The sequence below is a fragment of the Callorhinus ursinus genome, unplaced genomic scaffold (genome assembly GCF_003265705.2).
Source record: "Callorhinus ursinus isolate GAN/ISIS: 27379988/994484 unplaced genomic scaffold, GSC_fseal_2.0 scaffold15, whole genome shotgun sequence".
Lineage (NCBI taxonomy): Eukaryota > Metazoa > Chordata > Mammalia > Carnivora > Otariidae > Callorhinus > Callorhinus ursinus.
Window position 1 is genome coordinate 35,095,499 of NW_027397077.1, and position 21,313 is coordinate 35,116,811.

The following is a 21,313-nucleotide window of genomic DNA, read 5'->3' on the forward strand; positions in this document are numbered from 1 at the left end:
GCGAGAAATGCCTCACACAAGTGCACAGCGTCCTCTTGTTGGCAGCCCTCCCCTGGGGTTGCCACAGACCTGGGTTTCCCCAAGCAGGCCAGGCTGGGCTGAAGTTCAATCACGTACACAGACATCAGGATCTGCCCATTTAGTCAATGTTATTGTGGTAACACTGGCCAGAGTTTTACATAAGAACTGGGCCTCCTCTTTTTCCATGGCTGGGTTTTTTTTTTTTTTTTTTTTTTTTTCCGTGGTGAGGGGGAGGTGGTGGGGTTGTGAATGGTGGTTTGCTCTGTTTTTAAATTTTTTTAAAGGATGTTACAAATTGGAGCCAGGAGAATTTGAACAACTCCCACACAGGGCAGTGTATGTAACATGGGAGTAGAGAAGGCACCAAAATTGCCAGGACCAGTCTCTTCTCCTTTGTGGAGGAGATAGCCCTGGGTCTGGGGAAAGTGAATGAGTGAAAAATGAACCAAATGCAAGAAAGTGGGAGTTGCAAGGGCAGGGGAAGAAAGGGAACTGCAAGTTTTTTTTTTTTTTCCTTTCTTAACCTTAAGGGCTAAATGTAAATTGAAGGTTTTGGATCAATTTGGACAAGAAAAGAAACACCATTCTTTTAAAGTAGATTGAAGCAGTGATTTTTAAAACAAAGAAAGCAGAACTAGACCATCTTAAATTTTTAATCCTTTATAGGTTACCTAGACCACTTTTGATTAAGAAAACTGTAGAAAGTAACTACCACAAGCAAAAGCCAGGGGCGGCATGTGTCAGTTTCCCACAAAGTCCTGCTTTGCAGGGTGTCTGAATGCACTGCTGGGTGTCTCCGCTCACACTCATTGGGATAGGTCGCATCAGAGTTCAGTCCGCAGCTTGCTCCTCCTCATATTTCTTTGTAAACTCTTCAGCTTTCTTACAGAATGTTTTAAGGTCCTAAGAGTGTTCTTCAGCTAGGTCAGCCTGAAGTGGGTGCTTGGGCTGGGGGGTCGTTCCCCAGTGCTGTGAGAGACTGGATTACTTGGTCGGTTTTGGTTGCTGGCTTCCAGTTTTCAGCACTAAATACTGGCAGACAGACCTGCCCCTTTTCGTGGATGTTCAGGTGATAGATCTTTGTTTTAAATGTGATCTCCAGTGGTTTGAATGGGTACTCAGAGGGAAAGCTGATTTTGATTCTGAAGGCCCCTTTATCATATGGAGGGTTGTCAGGAACAATAAGCCCTTGCCAAGTCAAAATTAGCTTCATCAACCTGGATGTTATGGAAGTTTTTCATTCCACGTTTGTGGATTTCTTCAAGGTTCTTCATCTGCTTTCTGCTGGCTGCCGTTTTGGATCTGTTGTTGCTGCCTGAACCACATCTTCTTTATCCATTCGTCTGTTTAAGGACATCTTGCCTCCTTCCACAGTTTGGCTATTATGGACATTGCTGCTATGAACATTGGGGTGCAGCTGCCCCTTTATTTCACTACATCTGTATCTTTGGGGTAAATATCCAGTAGTGCAATTGCTGGGTCATAGGGTAGCTTTTTTTTTTTTAACTTCTTGAGGAAACTCCATACTGTTTTCCAGAGTGGCTGCACCAGCTTGCATTCCCACCAACAGTGTAGGAGGGTTCCCCTTTCTCCACAGCCTCGCCAACATTTGTTTTTTTCCTGTCTTGTTAATTTTAGCCATTCTGACGGGTGTGAGGTGATAGCTCACTGTGGTTTTGATTCGTAGTTCCCTGATGACAAGTGATGTTGAACATTTCTTCATGTGTCTGTTGGCCATTTGTGTGTCTTCTTTGGGGAAATGTCTGTTCATGTCTTCTGCCCGTTTCTTGACTGGATTATTTGTTTTTTGGGTGTTGAATTTGATAAGTTCTTTATAGATTTTGGATACTAGCCCTTTATCTGATATGTCATTTGTGTATATCTTCTCCCATATTCCGTAGGTTGCCTTGTAGTTTTGTTGACTGTTTCCTTTGCTGTGCAGAAGCTTTTTATCTTGATGAGGTCCCAACAGTTCATTTTTGCTTTTGTTTCCCTTGCCTTTAAAGATGTCTTGCAAGAAGTTGCTATGGCTGAGGTCAAACAGCTTGCTGCCTATGTTTTCCTCTAGGATTTTGTTGGATTCCTGTCTCACATTTAGGGTTTGTCTCCAGGTGTCCCTAATCTCACATTTCTTTAGCAGTGTTGTCTTTGCTGTTAATGTTAATAAGTGAATTTTTTTTAAGGATTTTATTTATTTGAGACAGAAAGAGAGAGCGAGCACAAGAGGGGGTAGGGTGAGAGGGAGAAGCAGACTCCCTGCTGAGCAGGGAGCCCGATGCGGGACTCGATCCCAGGACTCAGGGATCATGACCTGAGCCAAAGGCAGTCACTTAACCAACTGAGCCACCCAGGCACCTGTGAATTTTTCTTTTGATAATACACTTTTACCTCTAGAAGTTTGGGGCTTTTAAAAGTATCTTTCATTTCTCTTCTCACCATGTTCATGTCTTTCCTTAAATACTAGAATATAGATGTAATAGCTGTTTTCATATCCTTGTCTTCTAATGTGGTCTATAGTTTTCTTTCTGTTTCTATTGATTAATTTATGGGTCACATTTTCCTACTTCTTGATTGTCTAGTAATTTTAAATTGAATGCTAGACATTGCATATTTGACTTGTTGAGAGTATGGATTTTGTTGTCTTCCTTTAAAGAGTGTTGGGCTTTGTTCTGGGAGACAATTAAGCTGCCCCTGTGTCAGCTTAATCTTTTCCAGTCTTATTGTAAAGCTTTGTTAGGTCAGGCATAGTGTAGCTTTTACTGTAGGAATACTTTAGTTCCACTACTTTTGGGGTTAGGTTAACTTTGATTTTCCCTACTTTTGAAACTTTTTGGGGCCCCTTCTTAATTTTCCAAATAGTCATTGTGGACTCTCTCCACTTGCTGTTGGGGTTTGAAAGATTCTCAGATCTGTGCAAACCTGGAAACCATTCAGCTCATAGATCCCTGGTTACTATTAGCCTTAGCTCATGGAATTTCACTTTACACATATGTGTGTTCTGTAGAGATTCCAGGTTATCTCAGTGTAGACTTTGAAGTTCTTTCTTTGTGTCTAACTACTCTCCTCTCTAGAACTCTTCCCTGCACCCTCCATCCCCTTGAAATACCCTGAACTTCAATCTCTATTTCCTCAATTCAGTGAGACCTCCATGTTTGGGACCCTCCCACCTCCTGCCCCTGACCCCATACCTGCTCTGTGGTCAGGAGTATGCCTCTAATGGGGAAGCTGAGCAATCATTGGGATGACCTCATTTGTTTCCCTTCTTTCAGGGATCACAGTTTTGCATTTCTCATTATCCTGTGTCTGAAAGCTGTTTCATAGATTTTGTCCATTGTTCTACTTGTTTAAGGTGGAAGTTAGACCTGGTCTCTATTACTCCATCTTGGCCATCTCTGAATAAAACAAGACAGCTCATGTAATACATAATTAAGTTCTCTGAATATTTAATCGGCATCAGTTCTGTTACCTTTGATTATTAAGGATGTTTGAAGCTTATTTCCTGAGTCTTTAGAGATTCACTGGGAACTGACATTTTGGGTAAAACATCCTGTCTCTCCTCTGTTCGGTTCAGAAATGTTTGTTCCATCCAAAATGTCATAAAGTTATATTTTTTCTCCTGGTTTCAACAGGAATTAGTGCCATTCTGTGACTTAGTCTTAATAAGGATATAATAGCCCCATATTTCTGTGGGCTTGAAATTGGTGTTGACAGAGGAATCAAGGGGCAAACATGGTTGTCTTTCTTGATTGCAAATACAGTAGTCCCCCTTTTTCATAGAGGATATATTCCGAGATCCCCAGTGGATACCTGATATGGTGGATAGTACTGAACTCTACGTTTTTTCCTATACATACATACCTATCATAAAGTTTAATTTCTGGATTATGCACAGTAAAAGATTAATGACAATAACTGGTAATATAGTTGAACAATTAAGATAATATGCTGTAATAAATGTTTGTGAATGTGGTCTCTTTCTTTTTCAAAATATCTTAGTATTCTGTATTCTTGAGGTAAATACCTCGTAGCACAATTGGTGGATCACAGGGTAGTTCTATGTTTACAGGAGCATTATCTACAATACCCAAATTATGGAAATAACCCAAATGTCCATTGGCTGATGAATGGATAAAGAAGATGTGGGGTGTGAATATTATTCAGTCATATGAATGTTACTCATAAAAAGTATGAAATCTTGCCATTTGCAATGATGTGGATGGAGCTGGAGAGTATTATGCTAAGTGAAGTAAGTCAGAGAAAGACAAATACCATATGATTTCACTCATGTGAGATTTAAGAAACAAAGAAAAAAAAAGAAACAAAGGATCATAGGGGGGAAAAAAAGAGAGGGAAACCAAGAAACAGACTCTTAACTATAGCGAGCAAACAGATGGTTACCAGAGGGGAGGTGGTTGGGGGATGGGTTAAATAGGTGGTAGGGATTAAGGAGTACACTTGTCATGAGCATCGGGTATTGTATGTAAGTGTTGAATCACTAAATTATAACCTGAAACTAATCTTACACTGTATGTTAACTAACTAGAGTTTAAATAAAAATTTAGAAAAAAAGGAAAAAAATCCCCAAATTTCTTAGTATTCTGTGCTCACCATTTTCTTGTGATGATATGAGATGATAAAATGCCTACATGATGAGGTGAAGTAAGGTGAACGATGTAGCGTTAGGTGACTAATGATCTTCTGATGATACCTCAGAAGGAGGTTCATCTGCTTCCAGACCACAGTTGACCTTTGGTAATTAAAACTGCAGAAAGTAGAACCATGGATAAGGGAGGTGGGGAAGCCTACTCTAGGTAACATTGCTTGATAGTTCTGTCTTATATTTTAATAACTTGCCTATGTCTACTGACTAGCTGTGTGAAATTTTAGAAGTAACTTACTCCCTTATATCTCTGTTGCCTTCTCTCTATTTGTAAATATACTTACCCAGTAGAATGATTGTGAGGATTAAGGACTTAATATGTCAAGAGCTCAGAACTTAGTGATCCCTTAATAAATGTTAGCTATTTTCAGGCTTCTTTATGTATTTTTTTCTTAAAGCTTTATGGCCTCTACTTATACTTTTCAACCCTGTTTCCTGCTAGTTAAAGTAAGATAATTAGGTCAAAAAGTATAGTAGATTCCAATACAGGTTCAAGAAATATGTTATTACCTAGAAATATTTTCAGAGATAGCTAGCTGAAGGCATACTGATGACATTGTGTGATTGCAGACTGCATAGCAGCCTACCATACAGTGAAACTGGGGGCATTTCAGACACTATAATTGGATATTTTAAAAAGTAAAAGTTAAACAGTTTACTTTGAAATTTATAATAAATAGTTATACCTTATTTTTGGGTAGTGTTGCAATGTATTTTTTCAGATTTCATATCAATTGGCTCCTCTTCCTAAGCAATAGGATAATCAAGAGTTATTTTAAGGGGTGCCTGGGCAGCTCAGTCAGTTAAGCAGATAACTCTTCATTTTGGCTCAGATGGTAATCTCAGAGTCCTGAGATTGAGCCCCAGTTAGGGTTCCCCACTCAACGGGGAGTCTGCCCCTCTCCCTCTCCCTCTACTCTCCACCCCCCACTCCAGTACATGCTGTCTCTCTCTCCAAAAAAATAAATCTTTTTATTTATTTATTTTTTTAAAGGTTGATTTATTTTGAGAGAGTGAGAGTGAGAGAGAGAGTACATGAGAGGGGGGAGGGTTGGAGGGAGAAGCAGGCTCCTCGCTGAGTGGGGAGCCCGAAGCGGGACTCGATCCCGGGACTCCAGGATCATGACCTGAGCTGAAGGCAGTTGCTTAACCGACTGAGCCACCCAGGTGCCCCCCAAAAAATAAATCTTAAAAAAAACAAAAACAAAACTTAGAGGTGCCTGGGTGGCTCAGTCAATTAAGCATCTGCCTTCGGCTCAGGTAATGATCCCAGGGTCCTGAGATCGAGTCCCCCAATGGGCTCCATGCTCAGCGGGGAGTCTGCTTCTCACTCTCCCTCTGCCTGCTGCTCCCCCTGCTTGTGATTTCTCTCTCTGTAAAATAAATAAATAAAATCTTAAAAAAAATAAAAAAACTAAAAAAAAGAGTTATCTTAAAAAGGTAGGATTCTGATTTTCATTAAGATATGATGACTTGCCCAGAATTATTATTTATATTTAAGAAGAAATTTAAATTGTTGAATTGGTAAAGATTGAACTGTTCTGACTGGTACAGCTTATTGATATTTGTTTAACTTAAATTTTCAGTTCTAATGACTGTAATTCAGTGATAGTGATAAATTTGGTGTTGATGGAGTTCAGCTCTGTAACAGGAAAGAACATATTTGATTTTCTGAGCCCTTTGGGTATCTAGTATTTTTGAACATTACACTCAAAAATAATTTAGTAAAATATGGCTCTTGAGATACCTCTTAAAAAATAAACTGATATTAAGGAGGTAAGGAGAATAAAAATATTTCTCTACATATTCTCCCTTCTTTTAAACTTGTAAAATACACTCCATGTATTTAGTAAAAGATTCAGGTTAAATGAGCAGTCAACCTCTAATGGATGAGAGAGGTGGCATTTTAATATAACTACTTGTCAATTCTGAAGGGCAAATATTTTCATGATTAAAGACTTGGAATTTGAATTGTTACTGAAGTTTTATGAATAAAAAAGGATGTATAATTTTAATTAGGATAAAAGAAGCTCATCTCTCTTTGATTCGATAAAAATGATACTTGAATACTTCTACCTTTAAATCAAGTTTATTACAGTCGGGGCTCTCACTTGGCCAGTTGGAACCAATCAGATATAGCATGTGTCATCTGTCAACTTTATTTTTTGGACTTAATACACTGGGGCTAAGTAGGCCCCAATGGCTATGAATATGAACAATATTCTTTCAATAAATGATATCACCTCCTACACAGCACTGCTGAGCTATTTCATGACAGACAGTAGGACTGATCCAGGCCAACATAATGGGGGAAAAGTTTGTCTTGAGTGATTTGCTATCCTCTTTGGGCAACCTCCTGCATTTCAAGGCTTTCTCTCTCTTCCCGAGGAATTGCCTCTACTTGATCCTTTTGTGTTCTAGTTCATTCTGGCCAGGGGGCATTTGGAGTAGTAATTCACCGTAAGCTATCAGTAGTTTAGTATTATTTTTCCAGTGATAAATTTATATGTTTATATTTTAAAGAGGATCTAGCAAAAGGACACAGCCCAAAAGAACCCCAAATGGTAGAATTTTAGGTGTTAAAATGGGAACAATTTTTGGTTTTCATGTATTGGAAGCCATGCTGTACCCGTCCTGTGAATATTAGTAAGTGGCATGGGCCCATAAATAAAGCCAGTCCTCTTGGTAAGGAAAACATTACTAAGAATCCCAGAAAGAAATTGTGGATCATGAACTAACAAAGGACTAAATGAACAAAGAATTAATTCTTGAAGTCCTTCTATGTACCATAATTTTCCTGCCCATCTTAGACTGTAGTGGTTAAATTTTTAAAACAAAGTCAGGATACATATAAAAAAATCATTTTCAGATTTGTGTAGGTTTATATAAACAGTCTTCCTAGGGCATTAAACTTAAATCAGTTCTACATATATTGTCTTAGCCTGGGCTGCCTTTTTTTTTTTTTTTTTTTTTTTTTTTTGCATTGTAGCATCTTTGTCATCAAAATAAGATGAAAACAGAGAGGAAGGCAAACCATTAGTTTGGGCTCCTTTAAGAAAAGGCCATAGACCAGATGACTTAAACAGCAAACACTTACTTTTCACAGTTCTGGAGTCTGGGAGGTCCAAGATGAAAGTGCTGCCTGATTAGGTTCCTGGTGAGGGCCCTCTTCCTGGTTTACAGATGGCTGTTTTCTTGCTGTGCCCTCACATGCTGGAGAGCAGAGAGAGAAGCAGTAAGTTCTTTGGTGTCTCTTCTTAGAAGGACACTAATCCCATTATGAGGGCCCCATCTTTATGACTTAATTATCTCCCATAGGCTCCATCTCCAAACACCATCCTGCTGGGGGTTAGGGTTTCAACATATGAATATGGGGGGGGACACAAACATGTGGTCCGTAATATAGAAATTTTCCTGATACAAAATGCTGGTCCTATGGTTGCCTTGGGCAGTGCATATTGGTTAAGAGCACCGGTCTTGGAGTCAGGCAGATGCTGGGAAAGTGATCATTCTGAGCTTGTCTTTTGTCAAATGCAGATAGTAATGGATCCCTTCTCATATGACAATTATGAAAATTCAGTAGTGTAAGGAAATCCTATGTGCCATCTAGCATGCTGCCAGAAACAAGGAAATGCTCACTAAATTGTAGTTATTCTAATATGTTAATGTTACTTATTATTTAATTGAAACTATTGCTTATGGGAGCATCTCTTGTGTGGAGGGAAGGAATCAAAGCGATGGTAGGAATAAAAATTAGCATAAATAAGCAAATTCAGGAGCCACTTTGTTGGTCAGCCATGGGGAGTGGAACAGCAGGGACAAGGCAGGGAGAGAAAGACATAGCATGGAACCAGCCACAAGGGGTGGATCAGGAAGGATGTGAACATAGCAGGCATGTGACTAAGTGGAGTTCAAGGTTTTTGTCGGAGCTGTCACTCTGCTGCTAGCTGCCCTGTCCATGGAAACCCCACCTTATGATAATGACATTATAATAAGAAAGATGGTGCCCAAATGGGGAAATAGTAATTACAAGGGGAGTCAAACATCCTTTAATTAGCTCCATCCTGTGGGAAAGCTCTGGGGTGAAGTAAGTAATGCAAAATGAGCTCTTATAGGAAATTGAGTTAGAAACACAAGGGGTGTGTGGAGACTGTTGTTTTAGACCCTTGGATGTTGTTCATTTCTTCCCTGACCTACCAACCCCACTTGAGTTGGCACAGCTAATAAATCACATGGGTGTCTGTGTCTTCCCCTTCTACTTATTGGCATTGTTGGCTCTTTAAGGAAATGGAGTGAGAAAAGGTGACAGTGTTTTCTTCTGATTCCTGGAGGAGGTTAGCGGAGTTCAGGGTAACCTCAGAGGACTGTTAGTGGGGTTTTTTTTTTTCCTCATCCTTAACTTTGCCTGAAAAGGATGGGCCTACCCAGAGCAAGGAATAGAGCAGGGAGTCAGTAATCATGATTTTGTTTCATGTACATACACGTGCACATATGTGCATACATATGCATATATAATGTGAGCTAATGCCTTTGGTAGGAGCTGTGCATGGAAGCATGATCCTTCAGCTCAGAATTTTGGATCTGTTTGGAGAAAGTACACAGGACAGAATTGCATGAGCAGCACATCTTTATGGTCAGTTTAATGCGGGGTAAAATCGCATCCTAAGTCTTCTTGTTTAAGGGAGTGTCTAGGTCAGGAGGGATGAGTCAAAGACCTCATGTTTGTATTGCCTAAGCCAGCCCGAGTGTGTAGCATCACTAAAGGTGGGTTTTATTTGGGCCTTAGAGTCTCCCTTCCCCCATAATAAGTTGGTAAAGATGCAATAAACTCCTCTTTCTCTTTGTCCTTTTCAGACCTTTTCGCTGCTTACCTTGCGTTTCAGCTTCTCCTGTCTTGTCCCAGACACTAACACCTTGACCTCATTTTCTGCCTGTCTCTCTGGTCTGTCATTGTAGCATGTAGACATGTTTTAGATTCATAATCTTGCCTTTTATTTTTGATTCCTAGGAGACTTGCCATATTGCAGCAATAGAGCTATAATCATGGTGTAAAAGTATAAGGGGCAAAGTACCAGTTGTTCGAGACTTAACTCTTGATTTCTCTTGTTCTTTAAGAGAAAACTTAGGACATCTGGAGACAGTTTATGTTCAGCCTTCTTCCAGCCTATTTTAGGAAGCAAGTTTGAAATCGTTCAGTAGTGAATGGGAGTTCTGTAATGCTCTGGCGAATTTAGATTAAGAGAAGTGACCTTTTGATATTCACTGGATAAATCCATACTGTGGGGGTAATAACTCTGCTACCTGCCTCCTCTGTAGTTTTTACTTTTCTAACCATATACCAGATTTATTTTTCTGGTGTCCTCTGCTATGTAATTTGGGAGCCACAGAGTGGGATGACCTGGAATCAGAGAAAGAGATTAATTGCAATGAGGTTTTTTGGAACTAAGTGTAGCCAGCCTTTGGAAAGCAGGGCTTCAAAATGGGAGGGGAACCAAGAAATGTTTTCATGCTTTGCCCTGTACCAGCTCTCTCCTTGGAAAATTCCCACGATCTGTACTGATGTTACTTAAATTCACAGTAAGAGAGGCAAGTCTTTATATTATTCTGCTCAGGTTGTAAGGGAGATCTTTAAGTGTAAAGAAGTAATAACAGAGATGTATGTTGCATCTGGGGAAACTGAGAGTCTGTTACTCTGATTATAAAATGTGATGTTTTGTAACATTCCTGAACATTGTCCCTTCATCTGCTGCCTCTTTTTCAGATGATGGATTGAGTAGGGCTGGGAAATTTGCTTCTACTTTTCTTGTGATTTTACCTTTAGAAGAAGAGGAAGTTAGAGCTGGGGTGAGGCATTCTTTAATCCTATCAGTGTTTATTTCAGTGTTATTTACATGCAAAATAAACCCAAATATATTCTCTTTGTAATCAAGGTAAATACCTAAATATACAGAGTAAAATATGAGTTACCATTTACCACTCCAATTCCTTTCTCCCTTAGCCATCTTAATGAAGTGAACACCTCCTTGTATTAATCACCTATTCATGATCTCTGGCAGGATTTAGGCTTCTTCTGAACCACATACACTTTCTAGTGAGTCTTCTTGCATATCACATTGTCATCTGTAGTTTTCTCCGGGTTTGGATCTCTTTAGAATTGATCCTAAATGCCTTTCACATTTAGGGAGTCCTGGAATTTCTGGCTCACTCAGAGCTTAAATGCACAATTTCTTATCCAGCAAATAGTACCCAAACAATGTGCAATGCTACAGATTTATTTTAATAACTTTTACATTACTTTACGGAATTTTGAGTAGGCAGGATGGTGGTTGCATATGCTTATTCTATATTTGACCTAATCTCTCCATCTAAATTTAGAGATGAGGTTAAGATAATGTAAATGATTTGCCTATAACTGCACTATGTGCCTAGAGTGGAGTCTATTAAAAGAAATCCGTAAAGGCGGTTAAGCCAAGCCAAGAGGTCCTCTGAGCCTTGGTTTCATACTCTTTCCATGGCAGTACACTGAATTTAAGTTTTCTACAAATTATGAACATTTCTAGGGTGGGCACAGTGTTATTTGGGAGGTAGATATTGAAAACATAAGATCATGGTTTAAAGAGCTATGTGAATTAGCATAGACTTGCAGTAACATAGTCTAAAAAAATTAGCCAAGGCCCAGGAGAAATTAGTCTCCAGACAAGTAAGGATGTTAATAGAAATCGATAATGCCGTTGGAAGCTCATGTACAACTCTTTGCTTTCTATATTTTTCCTCTGACACTCTGAACATGAAGGTAATGCTAATCACTTCTATCTTCCATTACTGAGTAGTGAGAACCTATAACACTGACTTAGCACAAATGAAGCTAATGAGCCAAAGGCAAGATTCTGATGTTCCTCACAACAAATATATTAAATAAACTGCTGAGGGAAGTGCATGGATTTGAAATGAGGGGGTTTTCTGTAGACTTGAGCTAAATTCTGCTAACCTACAATTGATAAATCCACTCATTCAACAAATATTTATCAAGTGCCAGCTACATAATAAGACTTAGGGACATAGAATCCTCAGAATATGGAAGTGAACAAAATAGACATGGTTCTCACAAGGCTTTGAGTTGAATATGGAAGATGGACCTTCAATGGATAATGGCCCGAACAATTGGGTACAATTGTATTCAGTGATATAAAAGATGAAAAGAGCATGTTAAGGTAATTGAAACTATTCATGCAATGGAGAGAAGTCAGTGTGGCTGAGAGAGAGAGTTAAGACCTGGGTCACTTATTTTCTTAATATAGCCTGTCCAATGACGTTTGCCAGCAATCTGTAGAGAAATCTTAGATATTCTAGCAGTGAGAAGACAGTAAAGTATATAGGATTGAAGCTGGACATATTCTTTCCTTCAGAGTTTTCCTGAGAAGGAAAATCAATTTTCAAAGAACAATGGGTAACATTAGCCCTATTTGTATTCATCCAAAATCCAAGCAAAGTAGACCATCTACACTGTTGAAGCCTGAGTGATATCTTCTAGGATTTCATTAAGCAGTGTTTCCTTTGTCCCAAGTGGTGTTTTTCTTCTACAGAATTTTGTTCAGAGTAACTTGGTAATCTATATACCAGGTTTAATTTATTCTGTTTAGGCCCTAATCACAAGCTGCATTATTTATGTGGGAATCATTTTGAAGTCTGTGCTTTGCACCTTCCAGACAAAATTAGAATTACAGTATGTAAACTGCACAGGGAAAGGAAATCTCTTCCAAATTAGATTCTCTGTGAGTTTAAATGTGGAAAAGTAGGTGCTATTTTTGTCATCTTATTTTTTTGAATAAATTTAATTTTAGAATAGTTTTAGATTTACAGAAAAATCATGCAGGAAGTAGAAAGAGTTCCCATTCACTCCACACCAGCTTTAACCTCTTATATTAATTAATATGGTACATTTGTCATACTCAGTAAATAAATATTGGTATTATAAACGAAAGACCATACACTATTTAGATTTCCTTAGTTTCCACCTAATGTCCTTTTTCTGCCCCAAGATCCTCTTCAGGATCCCACATCACACTTAGTTGTCAGGTCTCCTTAGGCTTCTCTTGGCTGTGAGTTTCTTAGATGTTCCTTGTTTATGATGACCTTGACAGTTTTGAGAATACTGGTCAGGGGTTTTGTAGGATGCTCTTCAGTTGGGCTATGTCTTATGTTTTTCTCATGATTAGACTGGGGTTATATAGGTCTAGGGAGGAAGACCACAGAGGCAAAGTGCCACATCAGATCAAGGGCAGAGGTTATCCACATTACTCATCACTGTGGATATTAAACTTGATAACCTGGTTGAGGTTGTGTTTGTCAGGTTACTCTGCTACAAGGTTATTCTCCCTGCACCATTTTATCCTTTACTCTTTGGGAGGATGTCACTATGTGTGGGCCACACTTAAGGAATGAGGAGTTTGGCTCCTTCTCCTTTAGCTTGGAGTATCTACATACATTATTTAGAACTCTGCACAGGAGTTCTCTTCTTTTGTTTTCTTTCTTTCTTTCTCTCTCTCTCTCTCTTTCTTCCTTCCTTCCTTCCTTCCTTCTTTCCTTCCTTCCTTCCTTCCTTCCTTCCTTCCTTCCTTCCTTCCTTCCTTCCTTCCTTTCTTCCTTTCTTCCTTTCTTCCTTTCTTATCACTATGGACTAACAGGTACTTATACTTTGGATTATAATCCAATATCGCTTCTTTGCTTAAGTTGTTTAGGTTTTGGCCGTTGGGAGCTCTTTCAGCTGGTTTCCATGTCCCTTGATGTGCCCTCACTATTTTCTTTTTAAATACTTCATTTATTTGAGAGAGAGCATGAGAGAGAGAGAGAGAGAGCACACAAGCATGGGGAAGGGGTAGAGGGAGAGGGAGAAACAGACTCCCCACTGCAGGACTCCCTGCAGGACTCGATTCCAGGACCCTGGGATCATGACCTGAGCTGAAGGCAGACGCTTAACCAACTGAGCCACCCAGGTGCTCTTGTGCCTTCGCTATTGTAAGCTTTTTGGAATAATCTTTTTTTTGTTGTTGTTGTTACAAAGAATGCTCTGTTGATTGCAGCCATTGATAGCTCAATCTGTTATAAACCTTAAGGTAAAAAGACCCCAAACAACCCACCCTCCTGCCCAAATTGGAAATATCTACCCTGGAAAAATTATTTTATTCTTTTGTCCTGTTTTCTTTGACCTTGGGCCATCCCTGATAGGAGATTCAAGCTTGTGAGTTTGTGCTTGGGGTGCCTTTCCTGTGCTGTCAGGAAGAATCAAGACCAGCAACTGTTTTCCATAAAGGGCAAAATAATATTTTCAGCTTTGAGATCCAGAAGGTCTCTGTTGCAACTGCTCGACTCTGCCTTTGTAATACGAAAGCACTGGGCTATGTGCAAATAAACAGGGTAGCTGTTTTCTAATAACACTCTACTTAAAAGAGTAGATAGTGGTCTGTGGCCTGTGGTTTGCCAATTTTGGATTAAGAGAACTGCTTCTGCAGACAGGAGTTTAGGTCTTGTCATTTACTGACTGAGTGGTCATGGGCAAGTAATTTAACTTCCAGTAACTTCTAGTATTCCTCAGCTCAATGGAAGGTGTAATAATAACATTAATGCCCATATATGATAAAAGTAAAGCACGTAGCTCAGTGCCTAGCATGTGCTTGTTAGCTATTATTAGGGTGACTTTATAACTTACTGCTAAATCAAGACTTCTGGGAGGGAAAAGGGGTGATATGAATAATGATGCTGGGACTATCAGTATAAACATCTGCCCAACCATGTGTGGCCCTGTTAGCTGTGATTATTAGGATCCTCTCTCTCCTCTCCTAACACCTGCAATTTCCCGCAAATATTCTGTTCTCCTGCTTTCTATGGCAGGACCCAGCTTAGGCTGGGAAATTACCCTTCCTTCTTTGTTCTTTTTTTTTGATCTCAGGAAATGACCTGATTAGATGAGTCTTGGACCCTATTACTCCATCTGACTCAGATACTTTGTGTTAAAATGTGGTGAGTTTCTCCTCTAAGAATGGACATTTTGCAATTAAATGTGACATTGCACACATGGTAAGATTTTATAGTAGCGATCCTTCCCCCCCGACCCCCCCTTCTGCTTACACTGAATTTCCCAGCTCTTATCTTTGGACTCATCATTTGCCATTTGCTTTGACCTGTGGTTACTATGAGCCTTTTAGTATTTGCTTGTTTATTTTGTCCTGCTCCAGCTGCTCCATCTAATTACCCTCATTGGAAAGAGTCTGTTATTTACAGGAGATTTAAGTCTTTTTGCTGCAGTTAGTTATTCCTGGTGTGTCTTGGCATATAGAGAGGGAACAGAAGCCTGCTGAGAGAGGAAGAGGAGACATTTGCAGTGTTTGTCAGTGTGGTTTTGCTCTTGTGAAAGAAGGGGCTGAGTGCTCATTAGAATGCGGGTTTCTGGGAAGCTCCAGACACGTGGATGTAGATTCTTTAGCAGTGATGCCCAAAGATGAGCATTTCACCAAGTACTCCTGATGATTCTAATGTACTCCAAAGTTGAAGAACCACAGCATTAGAGAATGTCTGAAAAGGGAGTACAAATTACAAAAAGCTATTTGGAGTCTTATTTTGTAGACCACTCTCCCTGAAATCAAAGATCTCTCTTCTGTGCCAGAAACCACTACTAATACTTTATAACCCACGTGAGCTTTCAAGATATTTTCTCTTTGATTATCTTCATCTTTCTCTTTTCTCAACTATCTGTTGGCTAAGGGAAGTGGGAAAGAGTCATCTCAATGGATAAGGAGAGAATAGTTGGGGGTGGGGTTTTAGAGAGGCTTTAAGGGGTGGGAGATCAGGTGGCTGAAAAAGTGTGAAGAAGTTATCCCAAGTGGGGCTGACCGAGTGTGATGGGGAGTCAGGGTAGAGAATTGGGTATAGGAGAGTCAAGAGGGTAAGGGAAGGTGGAGTTCAGGGACCGGTGGAGACGTAGTTGAGGAAGCAAACCAGAAGAGATGGAAGGACAAATTTAAATCCAACTTGGGAAGTTTTAGGAGCAAGATTTAGAAGTTCAGCAGCAAATTATTGAGGGTTTTATTTTTAAGGCATACATTGGTTTGGTAATCGAATATTTACCCAGATTTTCTTTCCATGGTGTTATTCAAAATGCAGTTATTTTGAGAAAGGAATTTCTAATACCTTTAGTGATTTAACTGACAGAGATTTCTAAAAATCCTAGTGTTGAAGTTGAATAGCATCTGTGTTCATGCTTAACAGTATTTCTTAGTCACATATGTAACCAACATTTAATCTACGCACGTACCACGTTAGGCATTGTTGGGGAGACATAAAGGCATAACTCATAGTCTTTAAAGAGCTTTGGTTCCCGGGGGCAATCAAGAAATGCACGCATGAAAAATATAGTAGTAACAAAGCAGATGTGGGGGCGCCTGGATAGCTCAGTAGGTTAAGCAGCTGCCTTTGGCTCAGGTCATAATCCCAGGGTCCTGGGATCCAGCCCTGCATTGGGCTCCCTGCTCAGTGGGGAGTCTGCTTCTCTTGTTCCCTCTGCCACTACCCCAGCTTGTGCTCTCTCTCTCACTCCTCACTCTCTCAAATAAATAAAATGTTTTTTTTTTTTTTAAGATTTTATCTATCTGGGAGAGAGCATGGGAGAGAGCATGAGAGAGAGAGCACCAGCGGAAAGAGAGGCAGAGGGAGAGGGAGAAGCAGGCTTCCCGCCGAGCAGGGAGCACGATGGGGGGCTTGATCCCAGGACCCCGGGATCATGACCTGAGCTGAAGGCAGATGCTTAACGACTGAGCCACCCAGATGCCCCTCAAATAAATAAAATCTTAAAAAAATAAAGTGTATGTGATTGTTAAATGTCTCATTCTTCTATTAAGTAACTCAGAGGGGATGGCTTTTTAAAATACTTTGTCAGAGAGAGAAAGAGAGCACAAGCAGGGGGAGTGGCAGGCAGAGGGAGAGGGAGATGGAGAAGCAGGCTCCCCGCTGAGCAGGGAGCCTGACAAGGTGCTCGATCCCAAAGGACCCTGGGATCATGACCTGAGCTGAAGGCAGATGCTTAACTGACTGAGCCACTCAGGTGCCCCATGGCTTTTTTAAAAGAGGTGTCTTGGGATAGACTTCAAAGGATGAACATGATGAATTAATAAAAAGGAAAGGAATATTTTAGATGGGTGTATGGTCAACAAAATACGGAGTAAACAATATGCATCATTGGTGTGAGGAAGGACAAGTTGCTCCATCTGGTCAACCTGGTAGATTGTATGTGAAACAGTGGGAGATAGTGGGAAACATCAGCTTGGGGTCAGATTATAAAGGGTCTTTAAAGCCAGACTGTATATTGTGTTAAAGATCACAGGGGTCAAGAGGGGATTTAGATAGTAGAGGAATAATAATATTTTTTGGAGTGAGGTGACTAAAGGTGTTTTGATAGTGTGAGCCTACTAAGAGTTTGACAAAGGGGACCATAGTGGAAGGTGGAAAAGGGAGGAATGAAAATAAATGACAGAAGAAGAACCTGAATTCCTGGTATTGTGCTAAGGCTCTTGCATGGTTTACCATCCTTCATCCCGTCAACAACTTGAAGTATTATTTTAATCCCCATTTTAGGGGTGAGGAAACTAAGGTACTTAAAAGTTACGTTAGATGTTAAAGACACTTAGCTAGTGAGTAAAGAGTATAGGACTGCACTGTCCGATATGGACACGAACCATATGAAGCTATATAAATTTAAAATTAAATATTTAAAAACCAGATCCTCAGATGCCTGTGCTACATTTCAAATGCCCACTAGCTACACATAGCTAGTGTTTACCAGATTGGGCAACACAGATAGAGAACATTTCTGTTAATAGAGAAGTTCTGTTGGTCCTGCACCCTCTAACTCCTGAGCCTGTGTTCCTAAAGAATTCACTCTACCTTTTGTTAACAAAAAACCTGCTTTCTGATTGGGTAGCTAACCCCAAGGGGGAGAATCAGATAGGACTAGTAGGACATTTTGGTGGTTTCTTTATCAACATTTTTTAAAAAAAGATTTTATTTATTTATTTGACAGAGTGAGAGAGCACAAGCAGGGGGAGCAGTAGAGGGAGAGGGAGAAGCAGGCTTCCCACCGAGCAGGGAGCCCAATGCGGGGCTCGATCCCAGGACCCTGGGATCATGACCGGAGCTGAAGGCAGACGCTCAACCATCTGAGCCACCCAGGCTCCCCTCTTTATCAACATGTTAATGAAATTTATTATGAGCCTAAATATCTTAAGTCTTTTCAGTGCATTAGGCGAATTTAAATTCTATTGGGGGGAAATAAACTGGTATTAATTGAGCACAGTGTATCTCTACATAACAGTGTGCCTTAGTTTGGTATGGATTACAGTGTGTTTGCAGATGGGGCCTCAATTTTGATTCGAATATTCCATTTGGCAAGTTAGCAGCTTGGAAAGATGGTGTAATGATGATTTTAAGTCCTGTCCGCTCTCAGGTTTCTCCTTAAGTGGCTATTCAGCTCAGTTCTGCACTTTTAAATAGGCTACAAAAGTATCCTGAAAAGATGGCTTTTCTCCCTGAGCACAATATTGCTAAGGCCAGGTTGCCAATTATATTGCTTGTGGGATACAGGATCTGGGATAATGTTAAACTGTAGAGACATTTATTTCCTTATTTCAAATGAAAATGGAGACTCTCACTGATGTTAGGAGGAGCTGGTGTATAATTCTTTAGTTGTTAGGCTAGCAATCTTGCATTTCCTGTAAACAGAGACATCTAGCCAAAATGTTTTACCAATTCCTAACGTAAAGGTCTAGGGAGGCCAAACCTTTTTCTTGAAGAGAGTGGCTGGGAGGGCCTTACCAGAATGTTCTGTTGGTGAATTGTTTTGGCTGGGCGGTACTGTGCTGCCCCCTCTTTTGGGGGCATGAGCAGGAATGTGCATGTGCAAGAATATTAAGCCTATAATAATTTTAGGTCTCCTCAACTGTGCTTTCTCTTAGTTCCTGCAAGGCACTCATGCAGCACCTTGGACTTCATGAACATGTATTACACAAGACTGGCTTCTCTATTTTTGTTGCTTCCCTTCAGAATTCTTCTTTGCTAAGGTCTTCAGAGTATATTTTGGGGTATGTGATTCTTTGTGTGGCTTTGTAGCAGACTTAACCACAAGGCCCATTTATGGGTGCAGTCAGAGAATTCTGACTTCTTACCCTTGAGAAGCCTCAAAACCCTTCCTGATTACCTCTCTAAGTCTTTTTCCAAGGGTCAGATTGTGGTCAAGTTGAAAGGTCACTTTGGAGTATAACTTTGGTCGAGTCCTGGCCTATGAATACTTACCAAGCATAAGCTTGCTAACAAAGTGAATTGTGCTTATATCAAATGGGCTGTTTTGCCTGTGGGTTTGTTTGTGCATTTGTCTGTATCCTTCACCCCCCTCCCAAAGATGGGGTATATATTCGGGCTTCCACCTTAAACTGAAAGGAGGGTCCCAGACTCAGGATGAAGATGATACGGGAAAATTTCATTTTGTTGAATGTATGAGACTAGAGTTTTTATTAGTGAGCCATTTTTCTGAACTCTTGAAATGGATGCTGTGTTTTTAATTAAATGAACTTACATGAACATACACACCTTTCAACATGAAGGATTTTTAGAATTTACGTTGTTCTGTACTGGGGAGCTTCAAGGAATAAGTACCTTACTTGATGCTAAGGAATTTGCTTTGGTTGGAAGCTGGTGGGTTGAGGGGAAGAAGCACGTTCTTCCTTGGTTGCTGATCCAGAAGGGAGACCCAGAAGATAGTCCAGGTACTACTAGGTGTGTAGGATCCCTTGTGGCCTGCCAAAACTACTCCAATCACCACTCAAGATGCCATGCAGGGGTTGCTGTTCCCAAACCTGACACTGCCATCTTGGAAAGGAAAACAAGCCATGATTATGTGTGGCCTAAAATTTGGGGAAAACAAGAAAATGGGGAAACCAAGAGCTACTTTATTGTTATCCACAACACGTTTCTTTATTTATTTTTGTACTTCCTTGGTGGGACCTCTAAGAGTTTACTGCACACCAGAACCTATTTAAAATTTTGTCTCCTCTCTTTTTGACACTCATTGTCTAACTACCAATCTTCTAGAAACCCAGAAACCAGCCATGGTAACAGTAATGAGATTACTTAGTCTCTCAGATTCTTCATCTAAAAAATGGGATAAAAAATTAAAAAAATGGAATGAAGATCCTATTGATTTGATAGTATATCTATCGGTCAGTTAGGACCGCTAGAATAGAATACCCGAGGCTGGGTGGCTTAAACAATTTATTTTCTCACAGTTCCATAGGCTGGAAGCCCACAGTTAAGGTGCTGAAAGGGTTGGTTTTTCCTGAAGTCTCTTTCCTTCAGTTGCAGACAGCTGCCTTCTTGCTGTCTCCTTACATGGTCCTTTCTCTGTCTTTGTGCCTCCCTGTTGTCTCTTCCTCTTCTTAGAAGGACACCAGTCCTATTAGATTAGGACTCCACCCTTATGACCCCATTTAACCTTAATTATCTCCCTAAAGGCCGTGTCTCTATATACAGTCACATTGGGGGTGACTCAACATAAAAACTTTGGGGGACACAATTGAGTTCATAACAGCATATTTTCAGTATTAAATGAGGTCATGTATGTGAAGTGTTATCCCAGTGTCTAACACACAGGGACCACTAATACATAAAACAACTCAATTAACTGAGTGCTTGCAGATGCCGGGCACTATTCTGGTGCTAGAGATACTGCAGTGAACAAAACAGATGTAAATTTGTGCCGTTACGGAGTTGATGTTGTATTGCAATTGGTTATCATAAGCAAAACAGTAAACAGCAACTCATACAAACCTTACTCTGTGGTTGCCTGGAGAATTTCATTGGGGTTCTGGTTGGTAGAGTGTAGCTAGTATGCTGGAGCAGAACAAGGTTTGTACTAAAGGAGGAACTTTGAGTATCTTCTGGCTCTAGCTTTAACTGTGGACCTTGACAATTCCTTGACTTCTTGGGGCCATTTTTCTTGAGCTGCTTCCTTTGTAAAAGGAGACTGGAGACTGTTCTGTCAATGATGTCTATTCTAGAGAAATCTGTAGAAGTTCTTAGAGGCATTCATATTCAAGGTTACACCTGTCTCAGGCTCCATATTTCAGGAGGCATTTACAGAAAATGTTATAAGGGTCCCCAAAGTATTTTTCTTGAATGCAATGGCTTCACTTACTTTGATTTTTAAATCCATACTTGGCATGGGAAACATTAATCTCATCTGAAAGGCGGGTGTTCAGGATGAGAAAGAGAAACCAGGTTGATGCTTTGAATATCCGAGCACATTAACTTTATTTTAAAATTCAGTGCTATGTTATTGAATTGACTGTATGTCATAACTATACTGAGCAGAAAACTTCTCAAAATGAGATTTCATGGAATTTCAAAAATAATAAGCATGAGATGGATATTTACAGGATGTCCACATTTTCATAACTTTGGCAGACATGGATGTTTCATGTATTAGAGACAATTTCCTGTAAATGAATTTCCATTTAAAGTTAGTTCCTATCCATTTGATTGTCTTCCTCCCATCCCAAGCCATCTGCATAATCTTTTATAAATGGCATATAT

The 21,313-nt window shown here is 40.0% G+C and overlaps 1 pseudogene; it reads right to left on the reverse strand.

Moving 5' to 3' along the window:
• Positions 1 to 852: 852 nt before the first annotated feature.
• The window catches only part of LOC112834299 (ubiquitin-conjugating enzyme E2 L3 pseudogene), a 146,087-nt pseudogene continuing 125,626 nt past the window's right edge, over positions 853 to 21,313 (reverse strand).